The 23622-nt window shown below is 44.4% G+C and overlaps 1 protein-coding gene across 5 annotated transcripts in view; it reads right to left on the bottom strand.

The window, feature by feature from the left end:
* The window catches only part of LOC138497169 (uncharacterized), an 870532-nt gene that overhangs the window by 497831 nt on the left and 349079 nt on the right, over nt 1-23622 (bottom strand). The window contains exon 4 of one of the 5 annotated variants that reach the window (XM_069620457.1): nt 13411-13492. The exons of the other annotated variants lie outside the window; for them this stretch is intronic. The gene's annotated coding sequence lies outside the window, so the exon portion shown is untranslated. The remainder of the gene's footprint in view (nt 1-13410; nt 13493-23622) is intronic. 5 annotated transcript variants of the gene reach the window in all.

Genomic DNA, 23622 nt, shown 5'->3' with positions numbered 1-23622 from the left:
GTTCCATTTCATCCCGGAACCCCCTGCATTTCACAGCTGAAAATCCCCTTGTCCACTACTGCCTCCTCCTCCTGGATATCGGTGGCACTTCAGCTTCCTGACCTCACAAGACTTCCTTGTGGTTTTTTGTGCCTCTGGCTTTTTCCCCTTTTTGGCGGTCATGGAGGATTGACCACAGCCCACCTATATGGTTGCGCTGTGGCGTCCTTCCGTGGTCGACCTTACCTCCATAAAAAAAAGGAGAGACCTGGGAATAAAGGAAGAAAGAAACCGGATCCTAAGTGGAAGAAAAAGGTGAGGAGGAAGGGGAAGGAGGGGAAACAGAGTCCTCTTTCGAGGAAGAGGATATTTCAGACCCTCGTGACACATTGTTACAGAGAGTGCATGTATGTTTCCACATGTATGAAATCTGGAAGATTTCATTGATAGGTATGTTTTTGTTTTCCAGTACTTGTAGTAAGTATTCTTGTGGATCTTGTGAGTTTATAGTGAAGCTCACCATTCCAGCACAGTAGTCAAATTCTTGTCTTATCCCGTGAACACTATACGTGTTGTCAGGATTGTTTGTTGCGTTTCTATGAAGGACTAACATTTGCTGACACAATTGGTCTGTACTGTGTAAGTAAATATTGTTAACAAATGGTGGCAATTGAAATAGAATATTCATTGCTACAGTTGCGTAGCAACTTACACCAGTTTCATTTGAAAATTTGAATGGACCAGCTAGTTCTGTCTCTGAGTGATTTTTTCGGAGTTTCTGTTCCTTCTTTGAAGAAGTACCTGATTTACTTTCCCTAATAGGTTCTTCTTTGCTTGTGGTAATTGATGAAGTTTTAGCTTCTTTTGTTTTCTTTGAAGGATTTGCCATCGGATTCTGTTGCATTTCTGTTTGAATTCGTTTTCTTTTACCACGTTTTCCTTTTTCTGTAACAGGATATGATTTCAGATGGGGGGTCTACAGTGAACGCAGTCTATTGCATTTTAAAATGCAAAGAATAGCAGCGTTCACTTTACTTGCATCAAAGTGGATTAGAAATAGACCATCAAGTATACGTAAGCGTGAAAGTGCTTCGTAGCTCATGCCTTCTTTAAAGACTGTTTCCTATATCTATCAATGCTTTGTCTAGGGTAAGACCTTGGGATTTATGAATGGTGACTACATATGCAAGAGTTAGAGAAAATTGTTCTCTATGTACATACACATCTTTGAAGCGAAGGAATCGAGCAGTTGAGCGCCCTATCCTTTTCACTTCTGAAAGTTTGTCAAAGCGAATATTGACAAACTGAATGTTGTCATGTGGGTATGTTTGAAAGCCAACAACTGTACCCAGTGCCCCATTAACTAGCCCTTGCTCCACGTCAAGGTTACGTGTAAGCATTACTCTACAATTTAAGGATAATTTTAATATTTTTTCCAACCCAGCTGTGTTGGAGATTGAATTTTCTAAGGTATTCAGTCTTGTTATGGCTTGCTCACACGCGGGTAGTGTCATATCATGTACGCCTAGTTTGTCTGTGGAGCAAATTTCCATTATTGGTTGCATTTCTTTTTTTAACATTGTTTCATTGAATTTGAAACAGCTTGCAAGAGTTGGCATTAAGGCCATACAATTGACATTTTTGTGTGCTAATTGTTCCATAACATCAGTAGCACATGCGTTATCGCCATAAAGTGCATAAATGTGCCTGTTTTTCAATATTGCTTGTGCTTCTTGAGATAGTACAACAACTCTAATACTTTTTAAAATGTTGGCGTAAGTGAGATCTGCAGATTGATGCATGTTTTCTGTTAATTCTCTGTATTGGAAATGTTGGCAAAGGTTGACATTTCCTATGCTGCCAACACTTTTACGACAGAGTTTGTGTCCTAAGGTTTTAAAAATAGGTTCACCTTTCACAGGTGTCAATTGTAGAAGATCTCAGAAAACGATAATGTGTTTCCCTGCAAAGAGTTCTTTGTAGTTTTTTTAAGTACTTCTTGCAATCTGAGGTGAATCAAAGCCAACATTAGGTTGGAGACCATGCGCACTTCATCTATTAGTAGCATTTTCATTTGTTCTAATACTCTGCATAGTTCCATTGCAGCTTCTGCAGAAAGTTTGTAATAGTCTAATTTGTTTTGGTGTTCTACTGGAGGGAGTAGTAATCGGTGTAAAGTGACACCGCCTATGTTGTAGGCAGCTAAACCTGTGGGGGCAGTTACAACAGCTCACAGTTTGTTGTTTGTCAGTTGTTGAAGGAACTTGCTGATGATTTTGATTAAGAATGTTTTTACTGACCCAGCTTCACCACCGACGTACAGCAGTATAGGTTTATAATTTTGGCAGGTACATTCTTTCTTTTCGTGTTGTACACCATGTGCAATTTCTTTTGTTACTTCTTCAAAAATGGTGCGCTGATCTTTGTTAAGTTTTGCTTGTAGTACAGTTAAGTCTTCTATATCTTCTTCATAGTGACACGTGGTGTTTTCCACTTGTGTCATAGCTAATTCTGCCTCATTTGCTATTAGTGGCTGTACTAGTGGTTCTTGACTTCCTGTTACAGAAGGTGGACTACTGTCGGAAGTGTCCTTATCTAGTTGGGCCTGAAGTAGTTCTTCGTGTTGCTGTTCATTGTGCAACATTGTTTTGTACTGCGTAAAGTTCATATCGGTGATAGTGCTTTCATTTGCTTTGAAAGCATCTTCATAGCACTCATAGTTATCTAGTATGTCTTCCTCTTTTCTCCATGGTTTAAAAGGTTGTAGCACGGACATGTAATATAGTTATTTCTGTTGAGGAGTTTTTAATGACAATTTGACATGATTAATTAAGCTTCGTTTGGTAAGTTTCACTAAGCTGCCTTCACAATCTGTCACTCTGTTTCTACCTTTGTTTTCATTGGGTTGTATATTATTTTTGTATGCAAAGTTTTGAGCCATGTGGTATAGACACATGGTTTCCAAAGTGGTACTCCTGTTCAGATAGTATGTGTCCAGTAAATTGTTTTTTAAAATGTCTTGGCTGTTAGAAACAATTGCCAGAAATGATCCATGTCCTCATATGATTTCAGAACTCTTTTTCTAGATTTAGCAGGACCAAGACGTAGCCATACTATGTTTTCTGATTTTCCATACAAAGCAGTACCGGTTAAACGATCTGCCGCTTCATAGGCGCCACATTCTCTGAGAGAGCATTTTTATGCCTAGGCTGTACAATTTCTGAGATAGTGTTTTGTCTGATGATAGGTCATTCCAGAGGTCTTGAAGCTCTGTTTTTTTCTGCTTTTGTTAAGTAGGCTGTAACCTATCGTGCAACTGCAGTGGAATTGTCTGCAATGTACTGCACATCTATGTTTGCATTCCATAAGAGGGCAATGATTGCATTGTAATCATTGATATATTTTGATTCTTCTGTTCTTTTTATGTAATAAGTGTTCTTAGGTGATTTACCTTTAACACTATGTCGAACTGAAGACATGAAGTTGTTCACTTCACCCGTTTCTGTAACTGGTCTAGGAAAACCAAAGCGGCATTTGGTGTAGTATTTCCCTTTGCTTTTGTATTTGCGACAATATTTGCCACATTTGTGTCTTTGAAATTGTAAAATCTGTCCATGAAGGCCACTATGTGTCCGTTGTGAAGGGATTTCACAAGTGACATATTTTTGGATGAACTGCAAAACAGTGGCATCACTGTCCTGACCAAATTTAGGTGCATCTTTGATCCATAAACGCATGTGAATATGTGGTGCTCCTCTGGCTTGGTATTCTTTTCTCCAAAAGAAGTGTTGCACTTCTCGAGGGGAGGAACAGTTTTATAACAAATAAAGTGTAGCATAGCAATGAAACGATGATGGAAATATCTTGACACATTAACAGGATCTAGAGAGCAAAGTTCTCCAGGTGTTAGTATATCTATGTTGGTTTTGCTGTTGTTTGATATGCAAAGGAACTCATGTAAATCTTCCCATGCATACTCTGCACAACTTAATGTAACAAACCAAGTGGGTGGTCCAAGGTTTCTGATCATACAACGTACATCTCCGTGCCGTCAGAACCAGTATTCTTTTGTACCATGCATGTTTGCAAACAGATTTGTTATACTTGATTGTAAAGCCTCATCTTTTTCTTGCACTTTTTGTATTAATTGCGTAGCTGACATATTTTGAAAGTGGGTTCTAGATTTCAATATGTGTGCAACTCCGTAACATAGGGTTGTTAGTTCACTTTCAAAGAGTAGGTGGAATATGTATTCCACATTTTGTCTAAATCTGGGATCTTGAGAATACATTCGTAATGACCGGTATTCTGATGCCGTAATCTGAGTGGGTCTATCATCGTATCTTCTGCCTTTGCCAGTAGGAAATAGCAGTGGAAAAGCACGTGCTTCTATACTTTTTTCCCATATGTTCAATGGTGACCCTTTGGTTTGTCGCATTTGGTAAGTTTCTAGTGCATCATCTATGCTCTCATTAGAGTGCAATGGATGAATTGTGTAATGGTCCAAAAGAGTGGATACACCAGCAGGATCCAGAAGTTCAAACTGACCAGTTTCTGATGACTCTTGAATTATTTCTGTGGTTTCCCTTAAGCTTTCTTCAATATTTATTTCTTTGTAGTATTCGTTATTGTCTTTCAGATACTGCAAGGCTTGTCTAACTTTATGTATGTCCACTAGTTGTTGCCACTTTTTTTTGTCTTTTGTTGGTACACCATTTACTAAGACAATTAAAGAATGCTCTATTGGACGTTGCACTCCTAGAGTGTGCACATTTTCTGTCAGATCTACTGGTAAATAAACTACTTTGCCATGAATGCCTTTCACCAATTCAGAGGGATGTAATTTTGCTGTTATTGGTTGAAGGCGTATTATTGCTTGAAATGGGTGAACTGTTTGAATTATGATGCTCTCCTACAAATTGAGTTGTTGCAGGGGTTTTGGTAGTGGGAATAATTCCAAATTATTTGTGATAGCACGTGAAGGTGTTTGGTTGTTGTCCAATTTTGTAGTGCAGTAACTGCAACATGTTAGGGGTTCACTTATTTGGTATTTGTTTTCTGCTAAAAGGTAGAGAGCTAATTCAAACCATTTGGAATCTTCATTGTCTTCTATTTTGTATGTTACGTCTATAGTTTTTGTGTTCCTTTTGTAAAATGTTCTGCGGCAACACACACACACACGGTTTGGTACTTCAGCCGATGTACTTTTAAATTTTAGTATTTCTTTTTTGTATGTGTGTAATAGAAGGTTGCTATGTGCAGAATTGTTGCTAGTCTGTTCTAAAACTATTGCATTTTGTAAGTGGCTTTCACTTCCAAAATATTTTCTCTGGATACGGTCAATTTCTTCTTGTAGTTATTTGGGTGTACCATGTAGGAGAGTGTTATTTAAATTGGCTATTTCTAAAGCTGGACTTTTAGCATAGTACAGTTTATGCTTTTGATATCATGGAAGGTGCTTTTGCAAATAGGTCCTGAAATGCAGGCTAATGAATGTCCTTGTAGTCCTGTGTATTTGCGCACTGGACAGATATCCATATTTTGCAGCACTTTAATTTTGATTTTGTGTTTACCTTTCACATACTGATTGAGGAACTGACGTTAAGATTTGAAAGATTTGTTAGGAATGTTACACATTGACGTGCACGTCCATTTGTATACTGGACGGTCTGGTTCAGTCGAACGGAGAGGTAATTCTGAGTTTTCAAGGGATACTTTTGTAAGCAGTCTTTCTTGTTCCATGATGGCATTATTGATTTTTTCATACCCTCGTCCACTGCTATGGATGGCAATTGTGTTTGTTGGATTTTGTTTGTATGCTTCTTCATTAAAATATGGTGCTGTGGTTGTTGTGTGACTCCATTCACCTCCACAAATATTTAAGAAGTTATTTTTGTTGACATTCTGTTTATTGAGAAGTTTTTTTTGTAGTTTAGTACTTAGTTTTGTTAGTGGTTTCATCCTATTTAACACTAAAATAAATAACGTCCTTTTGAGAAGGATTGCACTGTTTACGAGAGCTTGTAGGGTTAATTTTCTACGGTAGGTTTTAAGGGTTGAGGACGATTTCGCTCCTCTTCTTATTAGATTCTGAAGGACTCTGTGGCGAAACATTTTTGCTAAAATACTTTTTTTACTATGGGTTCTTGTTACTATATCAGGATTCATAGGGGGGGCGTGGCCGGCGCGCATGGCTTAAGGACGAGACTTGACAGCGCTCCAGCCCGGGATCCTGATACGGACCGAATGGTTCGACAAATACTCGACGAACGGTCATGAAATTAATAGCACCACAGAAAGGAACGGTTTTCCAACACTCAGTGCTGTTTTCATGAAAAATCGGACTACCAGAACAGGCGGTTAGAGAAAGCAAAGTGGAGCCCCCCCCGACCCGCAAGATGGCAGCGCCCGAGGCTCCGCTGTAGACCGCAGCGACGCAGAGAAAGCAGCCCGCGGGTGGAAGGGAACACGGGCGGCTACCCTCAAACTCACCCAACAAGGGCTCCCTGAGAAGCGCCAACGACCACCGTAGGACACATCCTGTGACCCTGTAACACCCTGCCACACGGGCCGAACCAGAGACGGTTTCGGCGGGCGCGAAGCCCAGAGGTGGAAGAAGGTGTCAGCGGCGAGCGGCCGCGAGGAACGGACACCGCCCAGCGGGACCCCTGCTGACGAGGCGTGGAGGGAGAGCCGGTGCTGCAAACGCCCGGAGCGGGCTGGAAGAATAAACCCGCTGGGACGACAGGCCCGACGGACCTGCAGAAGAGGCGGATCGACCTCCAGGGACCGCAGGAGGTACGGGCGGAGACCGAAGAGGACTGCAGCCCAACACAGAACGGTGAGCCTGGGTACAGCTGCATCCTGCTAGGAAACGAGGAGGCCAGTAGAGCGACGGAACGGAGGGCCCGGGTGTAATCCGGAGATCCCGGGGGGGCGCTGCAACAACACAGCAGCGTACAGGCAGAAGGTAGGCCCCACACGAGGATTAACCCGTATGTTGCATGAACTCCGGCAGCCCGCGCCCTAAACCCCAAGAACATGGCCACCATCCAACAGACGGCCCAGCAACACTAGCGCTGCGACGGCCTGGAAGTAGGAAGGCACAGGCACCATACCTACCACCTGGGAACGGAAGGAAAGCGGCACCGTAGGGGGCAAGACACTGAGAAAATCAAACCTCTTCAGAGGGTTCTGGGCCCAGAAGGTTAGCGCACCCCAGGCCCACAGTAGCAAAGGCTGAGACAGCAAGGGGCTGAAGCCACGACTGTCCAGCTACAGAAAGCAATCGCGGTTGCCGCCAATCCGGAATAACACTGCTCTGGGCACGCACAATAGTGTGGAGAAGCCACACACTTCAGCGGCCAATAACACAATGACCACCTGATCCTGAAGCAATAGCTGTTGAAATCGCAGCCAGTGGACAGGCGAGCACCACCGACATGAGGTAGCGAACTGAATGCCCAGAGACAGGAGATGTCACCCCCCAAGGGAAAAGCGAAAACTGCAACAATGGGCTCCTACATGACGGTTAGACCCAAACAACAGCAGGAAGCAAGGACTGCAGAGGAGCTACCGACCCAGGAAGAAGAACCTACAAACGCGCAAGTACTGCAGGCCATAGCAGCGTTACGCACCTCTATTGAAACTAGAATAGATGAAGTAAAATCGGACATGCAGTTGATAAGGCAGGATTCCCGCAATCTCACAGAGAGAGTGACCACAGCGGAGGCTGCCCTACACAACAATGTAAAAAGCACGATGGATCTCAAATCTAAGGTCCAGGACCTGGAACTGAACGTAGCACGGATGGAGGCAACGTCGGAGGATGCAGAAGGGCGAGTCCGCCGCAACAACATTCTAATCCTGGGGGTCCGGGAGGGAATGGAGGGCCCGGACCCAACAGAATTTATTGAGACAATGCTACAACAGGAAATTGGGGCCGGCAACCTGACCCAGGGATTCTCGATAGAACGAGCTCACAGATCTCTGCAAAAAAGACCTCCCCCGGGCTCGCACCCGCGCACAATGATCGCAAACATCCTAAATTTCCACGACAGAAACAATACTGCGATTCTCGAGAGAAGGAGGGGAAATCAAGAGACAGGATGCTAAGATAGTCATGTATCCGGACTACACTCCCATAGTGCAAAGGGCAAGGAACTCCTTCATCCCGGTGAAAGCAAAACTACGAGAACTCAACCTCAAGTACATGCTAACGTACCCGTTGCGCCTCAAGGTAATATACAAAGGAAAGCCATCTTCCTAGAAACTCCCGCGGCGGCGAATATGTGGCTCGAGCACAACAACCTCACAGATGACAAAGAAGGGGCAACGAAGGAGATCACAGGCCACTTAACAATCAAAAGCAACAGGAAACGACCGATGCTCGCACAATGCAGGAAAAACCGCGGCACCACACCAAGAACCACAGTAATATGAAAGCAACATCGGGCAGGAGCGCAACGGCACACACGAGCGCCGATGACGTCGACACACCCCTTCAGGAAACGTGGAGGCCGACCACCAACACACAACCCGCACCGGGAGGCCTGGAAAGGCCCAAAAGGCTTGGGAGCCCCTGAGCGCTGCAAGTTCGAAGCAACTGCTGGGGGCAGTTCAAAGTTGCACAGTTTGTTGTTCTCATTCACTAGAATGAACCTTACTATTGTTGGTTAAGTCTCCAGATGGACTGGGGGGAGGGAGGAATCGAATGGAGGACGGGGGGGCCTGGGCTCTAACCCACGTACAGGAAGGGGCTTCAACACCAGAGCCACGATCATAAATGAGGCAGAGGGGGATGCAGGGCAAACGTAATATCCCTTTTGAATCACCATGACCTCAACAGCAATTAAAATAATGACATGGAATGTGAGGGTTCTGAGAACATACCTTCGCAGAAACAGAATTAAGACCTACCTATATAGAAAAGGGGTGATGATAGCAATGCTACAGGAGACCCACTGCACGGCAGACTCTGTGACTAAACTCCAAACTCACTGGGGGGGGACAGGGATTTGGCACCACTTATTCCAAATATGCAAGAGGAGTTTACACCTGGATACAGAAGGCAGATTTGTAATGTTATGGGGGCACATTGAACAGACGGAATTATGCATCATGAACTCCTACTTCCCCAACAACAACCTACCGGCCCACTTGAACTCACTGCATCCCAGAATTACGCAACACAGAAGCGGCCTGTTCATCTGTGGGGGTGGAGACCTCAATTGTGTACACGATCCAACACTGGACAGGTCCATACCCCATTCAAAAGGCCCACCGGCAGCAACAACAGCGCTGACCGCAATGATAGACAGGCTGGATCTGGCAGATGTATGGCGAGAAACACATCCAGCAACGAGAGGCTACTCATACTACTCGTCCCCACATAATCTACACACAAGATTAGACTACATCCTTATAGGCAGGGAACACTTACCCCAAGTGAAAGAGGCACAGTACCTAGGGAGAACCATCTCTGACCACTCCCCACTTTTAGTGACATGGAACCACAATGGCCCAAGACCCCCGATCCCCATGTGAAAAATGCCTGTAGATGCCCTGACAGACCCAGCCTTTAGAGAGGAATTACAAGAATCTATAGACAAATACATAGACGTTAACACGGGCAGCGTGGAACTCCGAAGTACAGAATGGGACGCTCTAAAAACAGTGATAAGGGGGGAAAGCATTGCAAAGGCCGGGGGAATCAGGAAAATATTCAGGAAAGAATTAGACCAGGTGGAGAAGGAGATTGAAAGGCTGGAGGCCACCCCCACAGGCACTCAGCAGGGAGAAATTGAACTCCAGAAACTCAGGGAGAAGAATGCAACCGCTTGGAGCAGGCTAGAAAAGTTTGACTACACTGCCAAAATAAACAGAGCACATATAGAGGCGGACAGACCGGGCAGGCTACTGGCCTGGCTCTGCCAAAAGGAACATCCCAGACACTCCACCACTACACTGCGGGACAAAGAGGGGAACACGCGTCACATACAGCAGGACATAAATAACACCTTTAAATGCTTCTATGAGCACCTATACTCCCAAAAAGAACAGGTTTCCCAAGAACAGATAATGGACACACTGGACGAGATAGGGCTCCCCAAAATGTCCCCGGAACAGGCCAACACACTAGAAACAGACATCACACCCGAAGACATAACCAAGGCCATTAGGTCCCTGGCCACGCGCAAGGCACCTGGCACAGACGGATTGCCCTCAGAATTTTATAAAGCTTATGAGCCCTCCCTGACGCCCCTGTTACATGAGGTACACCAGGAAGCATACGAGAGGGGGATACTACCTGAGAGCATGAGAGAAACACTGGTGGTCCCGATCCTCAAGCCCAATAAACCGGCGGACCGGTGTGACTCTTACCGCCCACTCGCGATGCTTAGTTATGATGTGAAAATCTTAACCACAATATTAGCTAAGCGGCTGTCCAGAATTATAGGAGACATAATACACACTGACCAGTGCGGCTTTGTACCAGGCCGCAATACATCCATGAACTTGCGTAGGCTGCAACACATTATAGCGCACACCGACAACGATAAGGACTCGTGTGCACTACTATCCCTGGATGCCATAAAGGTGTTCGATTCCATACATTGGGAGTGGCTAGTGGCTGTACTCAAGGAATTTGGCTTTGGACTGGGGTTTATTAGATGGATCACAATACTATACGCTAAGCCGAGAGCAAGGGTGAAATCTGGGAAACACGTGTCAGAGGCCTGGGGCATACAAAGAGGGACCAGGCAGGGCTGCCCACTGTCCCCAATGTTGTACATACTGGGACTGGAGCCCATAGCCATTTACTTCAGAAAGCAATTTTTCGATGCCGTTTTAAGGCTGGGAGGAATAGATCACGTCATCTCACTTTACGCAGATGATGTACTCATATACGTTAGGAACCCACAACACAATGTGCCCACCATGCTAGATGTTTTGGATAATTACTCCAGGGTCTCAGGAATCCAATTCAGCAAGCCAAAATCCTGCCTGTTCCCCCTAGCGTCCCTGAGACATGAGGACATGGAGGCACTCCCGGCAGTGGAGATAAGATGGCAGACCACCTTGTTCCGATATCTCGGAATCCAAATAATGCACACCCCTGCACTGATGCACGAGCACAACACAAAAGCAGCACTCCCAGCTCTGCGTAAATCAATGAACTTCTGGGCGAAACTCCCCGTCAATGATGGGACGGGCCTCGATAGTCAAGATGATTGTACTACCAAGGTTCTTGTACGGGTTCCAGAATATGCATTACTATATTAACAAACATTTCTTCCGACTGCTTGAGACGTTAATAAAAGAGTTCCTATGGGGGGGAAAAACAGACACAGACTAGCGCTGTCGACGTTAGCCCTACCACACAGCCAAGGAGGAATCCAACTTCCGAATCTGGAAAAATATTACCTTGCAGCCCAGCTAAGTGACAAAATGGCTAGCCGATGAGCCCACATCTGAAACGCCCCTGCTGCAAGCAATGATCCTTCCGTACCAACTGAAAGAACTGGTCTGGACACCCTCACAACTATTGGGAAATGTACCCCCCCTAGCCACCCTGGGGAAAAAGATATGGCACCGAACAAAAATGCTCACCCACTCAGGGAACACCTATGCACCAGAAGTACCACTGCCCGCAGACCTTTGCAAAACGGCCACAGACCTGAAACAAATCAGATTATGGGAAAGAGAAGGGTTCTACACCTGTGGAGACCTCTACGAAGAGGGCACCTTCAAAGAGTTTGCCTCACTACAAGAAATAGACGGCATCCACACAGGCCAGTTCCTATGGTATCAAAGGGTTCGCACTACAGCACAACGCAAATGGGATACATGGCCTGAAGAACCGGACTCGGACCCATTCTTAACGAGGCTATATAACCTGGGGGAGGGCAGCAGACCAATATCCCAAATATATGGCCATTTGAGTGACATACCCAACCCCCGGAGCATGGAAATGAAAGGGGCATAGGCAGAGAAATGACAGAGGGGGAGTGGAGCAGAGCGCTCACATTTCCCATAGAAGTCTCAAGAAACCGCAGATTCAGACAGATACAGCTGAACGTACTCCACCGAACTTACCTGACCCCACACCGAATAGCCAAATTTAACAAGCAAGCTCAGCCGAACTGCACCTGGTGCATGGGGGAAGAGGCCGACCTGATACATATGCTGTGGGAATGCCCCAAAACAAGGTTGCTGTGGGGCAAAGTAAAATAGACGTGCGAAAAGGCAGGCATGACCAAATACAAATGAACACCAGAGGAGTGCCTATTAGGAACTTACCCCAGATTGGCCAAGCTTAAGCACACGGTACGACTCATGGACTTGCCATGTCCTGGAAAAACCCAGCGGGACCACAATACAAAATATGGCACAGTGAAACGGAGCGGTGGGTGTTAGCTGAGACCAAAGCTTGGGAGGATTGCGTCGCCAGATCCACTGATGAATCCAGCAGGGCGCTCGAGGCATGGAGAGAACTCACCAGACATATGTTCTACCCCTCTGACAATAAGACCCCATGAACTAAAGGCCCCAGGCTAAGCATACCCGCAGGATAAAAAAGGGCAACCCAGGTGAGGCCACTGGAGATAAAGCTGGCCCTCTGAGGACACCCTCCGACCCCCTTTAAACCGTCTGACTACCCTGCCCCCACCCACTCCCGAGACAAGAGACACGGAACTGTAAGAACAGAACATGGAGACAGTTGTTGTTTATAATAATGTTTAAGGTTAAGTTAAAATGCATTGCGATCATATATGTGCACAGCACTTTTGAATGTCATGTAACTGATATCACTGAAAAATGACAAACAAATTTAAAAATAAATCAGGATTCATAGGAGCATTGTTAGTAGTACTGGTAGCCGATTTTTTGTAAAGCGTTTTCTGTTTCGCGCCACATTTTGATAGAGGAGCCAAAGTTTCGGTAGTTGAAGCTTCCTTTGTTTCGCTAAATGACTGTATTAGCTGTTTTGTTCCAACGTTCTGTACAAACTCTGCTAGAGATGAATGCTTACTTTGAACACTTATATTCATTTGCTCTATTTCTGCGTTCCTTTCTACGGACTTGCTTTTTGGTAAGCATTCTTTGGGGTCTGTTGAAAAAAAAGAAGGCATAGTTTGGTCTGTTGTACAATGTATGTGTGCTGTGTGCATGCGTGCATGAGTTTGATGGGGAAGCTGTTTGTGGTGGTGTGTGAATGTGCATTGGGCAGTTACAATGAGTTGGGAAGGCTATTTTTCTGTTTGTACACTGTGCTACAGATGAGAGTAGAAAGTGAGCTAGTGGGGAGGAGAAACATTAATAGTAAACGTAATGGTATAAAATTAAAACAGTTATTTGTTTTGTAGTACTAACATTCTAAGGTCTCTTTGAGGAACAGTAAGAATATAAAGGTAGTACTGTACTTACTTTTTTTTGCGGAATGACCAGGTTTCTTTGGATATGTTGTTTGCAGTGTAGATGCTGTTGATTTTCAGGAGAGTAGTCTTCACTGCAATTGTAAAAGGAAGAAGTTAGTAACTTTGTGTGTCTAAAGCAGTGATGTTAATTTACACGTTCATTTTGCATTTTTCGTCGGAGTATTCTCCTTTGATATCTGAACACAGTGCATGTGTGCATTTCATTTCACTTTGTGCAGCCTTTATGTTATTTGCAGTATGTTAGTTGAACCTGCTTCGCAAATTAGTACAATTTTCAGTTCATGAAATTCCCTTGTTTTTTTAAGTGGTGTTGTCCATAGCAGACAGAGAGGTTTGTAAGTGATAAGTCATTATAGTAGATGGGAAAAATTTGACTACTTTCTTATTATAAGTACGAATGCGAAAAATCGGGAGAACCTCAGAGGGAGATGTCACCACAGCAATCGGGAACGTTTATTTTTCTCATACGATCGCATTGGAAGTAGCATTAATTTAGGTGGTAGAAAGTAAAAAAATTGTGACATTTTCTAATGGAAAATAGAGTTTCGAGCCTAAATCGTGAGGGATGTTACGTATGTGTAGGTTATGCGGGAGACAGTAAGAAGTAGTGCGGTTTCTCAATGACAAATCGGAAGTCTTGCACTTAAAGGAGGAGCGTTGGTATGTGTTGGCTATGCAGATTTAGTGGCATTAATTTGTTTAAATGAAATCATAAGGGTTGCACATGTTCTCTGAATAAAATATTCATACCTGTACTTTGTAGTCAATGATGTGCGTATGCTTGGAGCTATAAGTAGAAATCCACGACACTTGCACAGTAATTTTTGAAGTAGGTGCTTTGCAATGATATGAGCCTTGCATTCAGAGTGATCAACAGTACATTTGCAGTGCGGAACTCTGATGACGGAGTTGGATGTAGAGATCTTGAATGTGATTGGTGGATGGTTGTGTGACTGCTTAGCTGTCTCCAATGAGGGAATGGATTTGCGAGTGATGTGGAAAGGGTAGAAGGACTGGCTAAGAATTACGTGCCACACGTAGACCGCGCTTGTCCACGGGTAGGGCATGCCAAATACGGGGTTCTACAGCAAATCCAGCATGGAAAGGGGACTGTAGGCATCAGCCAATCAGATGTTCACATTGTTCATTTGTGTCGAAAGACGGTGCGTGTAGTGAAGATGGCAGAGGTGGAGACAGTCAGGGTGTTGGTGCTCGGAGATCTTTTTGTCCATGGTTTACAGCACTATTCCGAAAGTAGGCATGTGGCACACAATTTCCATGTCAGAGGAGTGGAGGCGGTGTGGAGCGCTGCGACTGATTGCAATGTTGCGGCAATTCTCCAAGTTTGCAGAGATATGCGTAGGATGACCAGTTCCCATGTGGTAGTTTTGCACTACGGTGCTTGCCATTTGGGCTACGTGACTTCACCAACTTTGTTGGAAGATTTGGAACAGTTGGTGCAAGCAGTCATTAACATCTTTCCAACTGCGAAAGTAATTTTTTCTGTCTTACTCCCTTAGAGGAAAATGGGAAAACAGTTCTGTTTTTTGTCCTGATCAAAGTATTGGGAGGTGTACCATCAATCGCGGCATGCGTGCTTTCAAGTTACGAGCTGCTATGTTTTTCTGCAGCCACGAGAACATTGTTTCCAGCAATGCGGCTTATTTTGAAGCAGATGGTGTTTCGTTATCTTTTTTGGGCAATGCCATGTTCTTTTGAAATGTAAGGCTTGCTTTGGAGAAGGTTCTATAATGGTTGTAGGAGTAAAGAAGAAAAAAAATCAAAAAAATACAAAATAACAGCTGTCTGTCAGGCATCTGCCCAAAAAACACATAAAACAGCTCTTTTCAGAGCACACCTTAAAGGGGAAAAGGGGAATATTATTTAAATGTACAGTCTTCACGCTCAGATCCTCTATGTGTCCGCGGACATGGTGGTAGTCTGCAGGCAGCGCATATTACCAACAGGGTTTCTGGGGTGGAGACGCATGCAAATGAGAATGTGCAAAGCTAGGGATTGGACAGTAAAGTTCAGTGGGTGTGTTCTGAACGGAGAGATTTAGTGAGAACGTCTTTTTCCTGTCAGCAGACCAGACAGCTATGGCTCTGTGTGTTCGAAAACAGATTATCTGGATTTTGGGAGACTCATAGATACATTGGTTGAAGGTGCATGCAGAAAGTTGTGGTATATCTGCAGATCTTGGATTTTCGCATGTGGAAGTGCACTGGCATGGAGTACGTGGAATGAAGTGGCTGGACTTGGTTCCTCTCTCTGCTACTTTACAGACAGAGAGTCATCCTGATATAATTATCATTCATTGTGGAGGAAACAGTTTAGGGCATGTCTCTGGAATTTCTTTGCAATTTGCAATGAAGGAAGGACTTGCGAAGGTCATGGACATGTTTCCAAATTGCCAAGTAGTTTTTTCCCATATTGCACAAAGACAAATGTGGCTGCGTTCCTCTGCATTTGGTCCACAAATGGAGAAAGCGAGGCGCAATGTCAATAAGGCTGTTCGTGCCTTTCTAAGAGATGTTGGCATGTCCTCATTCCACAATGAAAACATTTTGTTTAGCAGCACTTTGATTTTTCGCAGAGATGGAGTCCATCTCACACATGCTGGCAATCAAATTTTTCTTAGAAATGTACAAAATGCATTGCAACCTTTTTTGGATTCATAGTCACCTATTTGGCAATCCGTTTTTTTGAATCCACAGTTTTTGAAACACACAAAACACCACTGAAAGGCTCTTTTCAGAGCCACCACTTACTACCAGTGAAAGGTGCATTGGTTTTGCTCTGCTTGCACCCTCCATTTTTGTGTTCCTACGACTGTCTGCAGACTTTTTGAAAAATGCGTGGGGGCCTACACCGGTCACTTCATAGTTCCATTGTTAAACTAAGAAAGGTGGCTCTGAAAAGAGCCTTTTTTGTAATTTTTGTTATTTTCCATTTTTTAACACACGACACACTAGGAGAGTAGGGTAAAGGAGGGTAAGGAAGGGACACCAACCACGGGGATAAGAAATGGCAGGTGGAGAGAGAAAGATGTAGGTTGGGCTTTACTTAGGTAGGGAGAAGTTCTTCTGGTGCTCCGTGACCGTTATCTCAAAAGCACTTCGAAGACTCTCCCCCCGGCAGAGTACTGCGTCGCAGTACATACACAATATTGTGACCCTCGCAAGGTAAGGGTCAACAGAATTGCGAATGGCCTGTGAGGCAGCTGGAGGGATGCGCTCTCCCACAGGAGTGTCTCTTGTGGTGAGAGGATCAGACACAGAGGATGCTGCGGAGGAACTCAACCTACTACGTTCTTCACATGGTACCACCTTGCGAATGTCCGCACTGTGGAACGAAGTTAGGTGTTGCTTCATGGTTGTCGTACCAAAGCTGTACGCACCAGGTCTCCCGCGACTCAGCACCAACTTGCACTGGTTGCACCTGACCTGGTTCGGACGTGCTTTTGGTAAGTTTCCACAAATGGTAAACAACCGCCACACCCACGACTCCCGGCGAGTGCTTGTAGTGCGGAGTTCCTCCACCTCATTCTCTTCTTCCTCTTCTTCCTCGCTCTCTACCTCATGCTTATTTTCCCTCTGCAGGCCCTTGGGGAGGTGGTGGCAGTGGAGGGTTTGGGGGTGGTGCTGAGGCTGATGAAGCAACAGCAGCCATGCATGCCATTAGGATTGGTCGGCTAATCTTCGCTACAGCAGTAAAGTCAGCACAACTCAATCTCTATAGCCAGAAGTACAATGAAGATGAGCTTGGTGGTGTGCCCTTTTATTGGGGTGGAGGGGTGCACCTCGTGACCATATCGATCACTAAAAAGCGTTGCAAAAATTCTAAACAATACGTTCAAAGGTAGGGCCATTGTATGGGACATGTGAAATGGTGATTTTATACTGTAAAATAATTTCCCATGTCTGTATAAGTTCTTTTGAAATGTTGCGGAAGCAGACAAACTGCGCAACTCTCAAGTGGTTACTAACCACTGAACAGGTTATCAAGTCTGTTCTTTCGAGAGAGGGGCGCCCGCTACCGTTGTAAAACTATTTTTCAAGGAACCTGGGATTGGTAACCCTAGGTCTCCTGGGGGCAACCAGACGTGGTCTCCCTCTCACTGTGCTTAGAGAGGCATCAGCTTCACCTCACTGATGATCCCCAACAAGGGTGAAACACGTGTATGGGGTTGCTGGTGGTACTCTCGTTCAGGTTGGAGTTGCCATTGCATTTCGGTGCTGGACTGCCCCTGGGCAGGACAAAGACTGATATGCAAATGGATATTTCCCATCTGTGAAAGGCACAGTGAGTAAAAGCAGTGGCTGCGAACTCTCAAGTGGTTACTAACCACTGAACAGGTTATCAAGTCTGTTCTTTCGAGAGAGGGGCGCCCGCTACCGTTGTAAAACTATTTTTCAAGGAACCTGGGATTGGTAACCCTAGGTCTCCTGGGGGCAACCAGACGTGGTCTCCCTCTCACTGTGCTTAGAGAGGCATCAGCTTCACCTCACTGATGATCCCCAACAAGGGTGAAACACGTGTATGGGGTTGCTGGTGGTACTCTCGTTCAGGTTGGAGTTGCCATTGCGTTTCGGTGCTGGACTGCCCCTGGGCAGGACAAAGACCGATATGCAAATGGATATTTCCCATCTGCGAAAGGCACAGTGAGTAAAAGCAGTGGCTGCGAACTCTCAAGTGGTTACTAACCACTGAACAGGTTATCAAGTCTGTTCTTTCGAGAGAGGGGCGCCCGCTACCGTTGTAAAACTGCGCAAATTAGGGTGCAGTCACATTATGACATTGTGAACACATCCGCGAAGGAAATGGGTGCCCGCTGGACACCAAATGCAGAGTAACGGACGTACATATGCATGTGGTTGTTCTACAGACATTGTTGGGTCCTGAAACTAAAAGTCGACACAAGTGAGACAGACAGTTACGGACAGGCGCAATGTTAGCAGTGGTTATGGGTGTGTTGCACATGTGCGTAGATGTTCTGCTGACTGTACGGCCAGCTACAGTGTCCTTAGGACACCTCCATTTTGTTTGACTACGGACATGCCGGCCACCGCGCCTGTTCTACGGACAGTTCCATCTTGGCTGCAGACGGTACGGACAGGTATAGTGTCCTTAGGACACTCCCATTTTGTTCATTTACAGACATTCCGGACACCTGGTGTGTTCTAAGAACATGTTTATCTTGGTTGTGACCAGTACAGAGAGGTATAATGTCCTTAGGACGCCCCCATTCTGTTCATTTACGGACAACTTGGACACCTGGTGCGTTGTAAGATTAGTTCCATCTTGGTTGCGAATGGTACGGGTAGGTGTATTGCCCTTAGAACATCCATATTATATTGATTACGGCCAGCCCGAACAGGTGCTGTCCGCGGACATTTTAACTCTTTTAAAAAAAAATGTCTTTGCTCCAAACCATTCCACTACAACTAACAATTTTTTTTTAATACACACACATACATCAATCAAGAGAAATACAGGGGGAAGCAGAAACTGAAACGAATATAGGGGAATTAGGGTTTAACACAGGCTAGTTGTGAGGGGATCAATGGATGGATGTTTAGTCAAAACGTTTATGTTCTTCTTGAGGGTTTGGGGATGGTTCACTAGGAAATGGAGAAGGGGGACAGGTACAGGTGGGACAGTGATATCTTATTTTTCCTCTCACGTATTCCTCCACAAATTGCCTTAAGCTGTTAAAATTCTCATTTAGTATGTCCATTTTCTGTTCTATCCGTTTCCGGCTGTCTTGCTCTGTAACCTTTGGTGGACTTTCTTCTTTTTTTACCTGGTCTGTTAAAAATAAATATATATACATTAAATGCCCATAAAATACTGACTATTCATTTGATTATGCAGAGAAGTGTGTACCATTATTATCGCTATCTTCTGACATTTCCCCATGCGGAAAATTCTCCTCCAGCCACTCCAAAGTACTGCACATTTCTGTGTCAAAACAACAGAAATACATTATTTTTTCTGCACCTCATACAAAAAAGTACACACACAAGAAAAATGAAGTTCACTTGCTATTTTCTTGTAATTTGTCTTTGTTGTGCTGTGTGCGTCTACTGTCGCTCCTGGCTGCACAATTTCTGTGAGGTAATTATGTTGGAGACATATCTTTTTTTGTTATGGTATAATCCATTTCATTCTACATGGTAATTAAATGCATGGGTAATGTTTGAGACGTGTAGGTTCAATTGGTTACTTATTAGTACTTTTAACGTGTTTATGTATTTTTTTAAACTTGTGCATTTCTCATATGGCACAATAGTACAATTTCAGAAACCCCCTGACTGTTTGGGTAGTGTTGATCTCGTTCGCGCCCGTCCGCAGGTGCTCAGATCGTGCCTTTCAAATATCATTAGCGAAGGGGTTCAGTATGTTCTATGTTACATGTATATAAAGTAAGGGAATTATAGTACATATCTCCCAAATTCACATGCTGAAAGTGTATATTCAGTAAATAAACTTTGTTAACGGGATGTTATGATTAAATTGCACTACTAAAAACCTATGGAATTCATTAAAAAAAAACTTTGCTAAGGGGACGTTATGATTAAATTGCACTACTAAAAACCTATGGAATTCATAAAAAAAAAAAAACTTTGCTAACGGAATGTTATGGTTGAAAGTAAAACCGAAACGCCCCTGAAATTCACCAGTTATGGTAAGCTAAGCAACCATAACTGCCCGCACCACTGTGCACTGCTACACTAACACCCAGGACATCAAAGATGACATCACAAATGTCATTGATGACATCACATGTGTAGCCCCTTCGTTTTTGTTCACTGCCATATCTAGGCCAGGTGGGTTTACTTACTGACAGTCAGAAACTTAACTTTCAAAAGGTATTACATTTATAGATATTGCTATTCTCACATGTTCTTACACTACTTTCCTTAGAATTTAATCGCATCTTATGATGTACATATATAGGGGAAGAAGCAGGTCTGAAACACAGAAATCATTTCTGTGCGTGAATACAATCATGTATATTATACACAGTTGCTAATGATACTGCCTCTTGTATGCTTACTTTACTCTCCATATATAAGCCCCATATTTGTATGCATTGTAGTCTATTTATGTTTTGTGTGCATTACTAGAAATATGTAGTAAGTGATGCATTATTAGCAACTTAGTACATGTTTCACAGACAAGAAAAGTGTGATACAGAAGCATTCACCGTTTTATTATACAACTTTGGAAAGTACAAATATAGCACCTCTGTGGTGTATGCTGCAGCCAATACCTACATTTCTGTATGAGAAGGTTCCTGTACTAGAAAGAACACTGCAATGGAATTTTCTTTAAAACACTACATTGTGTGGTGAAGTATGTAGTACATGTCCCGATAATCCCTGATACTTTTTTGCCAAAATTACATTCACAACCCCTTGTCTGAAAAGTAAATGCACATGTGATGTCATCAGTGATGTCAGAGTGTGCTTTCATGCTCTGCATTTTAAAGGTCACAAGTCTGAAGAAAGGTTTTGATATCAGCATGGATACCTGGCCAGTAAAACTTCTCACTGATATGTGCTTGGGTTTTGGATTGTTCCAAGTGCCCCCCCGGTAAGATGGGAGTGCGCAATCTCCAGTGCAACCTTGCGGTGGGTCTTGGGGAATACTAACTGGGTCTTAACTAAGCCTTCCATAAATGTTTCTCTTCTATATAGCAACCCCTGTTTTAAGAAGAAAAAGGGGCTTCCTTTCTCTATACCCTCTGCTTCCGGATTAGCTTGTAGATAAGCTTCAGCGAGAGCTGGATCATTTTGTTGGGCGAAAGCTAGGTTGGGATAGATACTAGGCTCTTCTCCCTTTCTTTCTTCAATGGTAACTGGTTTATCAGCTTGCCCAAAGCCTAATGTACCTCTTTCTGTTTCTTCTGGTTCACTTTCTTTAAACTGAGGAAATAGAGCCCTTTCCAAAATTCCTTCAGCAAGTTGATCCCATCGACGTACTTCAAATGGGATTTCACCATGATTCTGTAAGAGAAACTTTACGTTTCCCCGGAAGTCGGGATCGATGACGCCTGCTTAAACATCTATGCCGAACTTCCACGCTAGGCCAGATTTTGGGGCCAACCTTATGTAACACCCCAGAGGGGTTATTAAAACCAAATCAGAAGAAATCATTCCTCTTTTCACAGGGTGGATAACAACCCCCCTACTGCTACACATATCGAAACCTATCAATTATTTCATTGGAACAGAGGGGCTAGAAGCTCTATGACTGAGTTTTTGAAATGGGAGGGTTCCCCAAATAGTTTCAATTGAGTCACATCCCATCCCTTACACTATATGTAAGGAAGGCATGGCATCTAAGTAAAACAGACACAAGTGATCACAGTTCATGGGTGTTTATTAAACTGTAAAATGGGTGAGATAAACGTCTAATTTAAGCCTAAATCTAAGATGGGAGCAAGCTACGACCATCAAATAATAATACAGTCCAAGTGGTGTCTAGTCAAATAAAAGGGCCTATACTAAGAAACCTATTGCCAATCCTTACTGCTATGTTACAAAAGAGTGAGGGGATAATGTTCACAAGAAAAGAAAGAAGTGTTCACAAAACGATAGTCAGGATGTTACGGCCGGGGTCTCCCTTCCCCACATTTTTAGAATGGGACAATGTGGGACTCTTGAGCACAGCACACTCCTGGGCTTCTCTAGCACGAGCTTACAGTTCTTTTTCCCTATATGACAGCCTTCTGTGCCCAAGTCTCTTCTCCTGCAAAGTCTCTTGCTTCAGAGGGCCTGATATGTTAAATCAACAAAACAAAAGTTCCTTCGATCAATCTTTACATTGGGTGATTACCCTTCACCCTTGGATCCCCCTCAGCTGGGTTTCCGATCCTTCTCTCAGCGTCAACCTCCCAGAGCACTCGCCAATTTAAACAGAGACTTCCGAAGGGTGATCTCGTCTCGCTGGGTCACTCTGTTAGCCTATGGCAAGTGCAGGTTTTTACAAACTCACAGTTCGCTCCGTGTTCCCCTCAGCCGGGCGCAAATGCCTGTTTCACAGTTCCCTCAGTCGGGTTCAGAATTTTACAATAGTCAAAACTTCTGCAACGTGTCAAGGACTTTCGATTGTATGAGGGGTTTGGCTCGACCCTTGTATGATCACCTCGACACTTCACGCCGGCCTTCCCTATGGCCTCTTGGTACTTGTAGTTTCAGGAGAGGGGTAACAGCTAAAGACCTTCAATTGAGCATCCACATGGCACCAGACCACTCTATCTCTGGTACCAAGTTCATTCACAAACAAAATACCTGTCTATTAATCTTAATGTTGCCACTGAAACCTTGAGCCTCACACCGTCCGGTCCACTATCAGGATCTTCTGACTCACCGGCTGTGCTGAACTCATTGGTGTTTCTTTGGCCGCTGGAGTCAAGCATGGTAACTATAGGGCACCTGCGTTTCCCTGCCCTGGCAATCAGTGCGTGAGGGTTCCATGTACCACTGACATCCTTCACACCATTCGCCAGCTGCGATTCCCCGTCTTATGTTTCCCTTGTTGGTGGCTTTGCAGGTCTGGGTTGAAAAGGGCAAGGGCTACTCCCTCCTTGACGTCCTTTCAGGTCCTGCCGTCCTGGAATAGCCGCTTCCTCGTCCATTCGACCTTGCTCAGAGTGTGCTCTCTTGCTCTGCCTTTTATCCCTATGGGGAAGGGAAAGGGCAGTCAGGTATGTGTAGTTGTCGGCAATTGACTGATTCTGCCTGACCCTTGTGTTGGGACATGTCAGGTAAACGGCTCTGGTATTAGTCCATTGTCGCTCACGGTGTGAGAAAGTGTTCATGTAGGAAAAGGAGGAGCGTGGTAGAATTTCCAAATATCCTAAATGGCAGGACGGGGAAAAGGTGTCATAAGGAAGGGGATACTGCATATCACCCTTCAGTGTCCCACTTCCACTCCCCGAAGTCCCCTCATCCAGGTGATCCTCCCGCACTGGTCCCACCCCCAGGAACTGGATCCAATAGCGATGGTCGTGTCCTGGCCACCTGGATGACAGATTCCCAGGGACTAGTGAGTGAGACACCTTCAGGTTTCTCACACTTTCTAGATGAAGTGTTAGGGGACATCGAAAGTACGGAAAATGTTAAGTTGAAGAACCATCCAGAGAGATTGGTGGACTAAGCTGTTTATTTCATGATTTTCGGTTGATGTG

Source organism: Ambystoma mexicanum, chromosome 5q (genome assembly GCF_040938575.1).
Source record: "Ambystoma mexicanum isolate Mex_15411 chromosome 5q, UKY_AmexF1_1, whole genome shotgun sequence".
NCBI lineage: Eukaryota > Metazoa > Chordata > Amphibia > Caudata > Ambystomatidae > Ambystoma > Ambystoma mexicanum.
The sequence above is the reverse complement of the archived record's forward strand: the minus strand, read 5'-3'. Positions and strand labels throughout refer to the sequence as shown.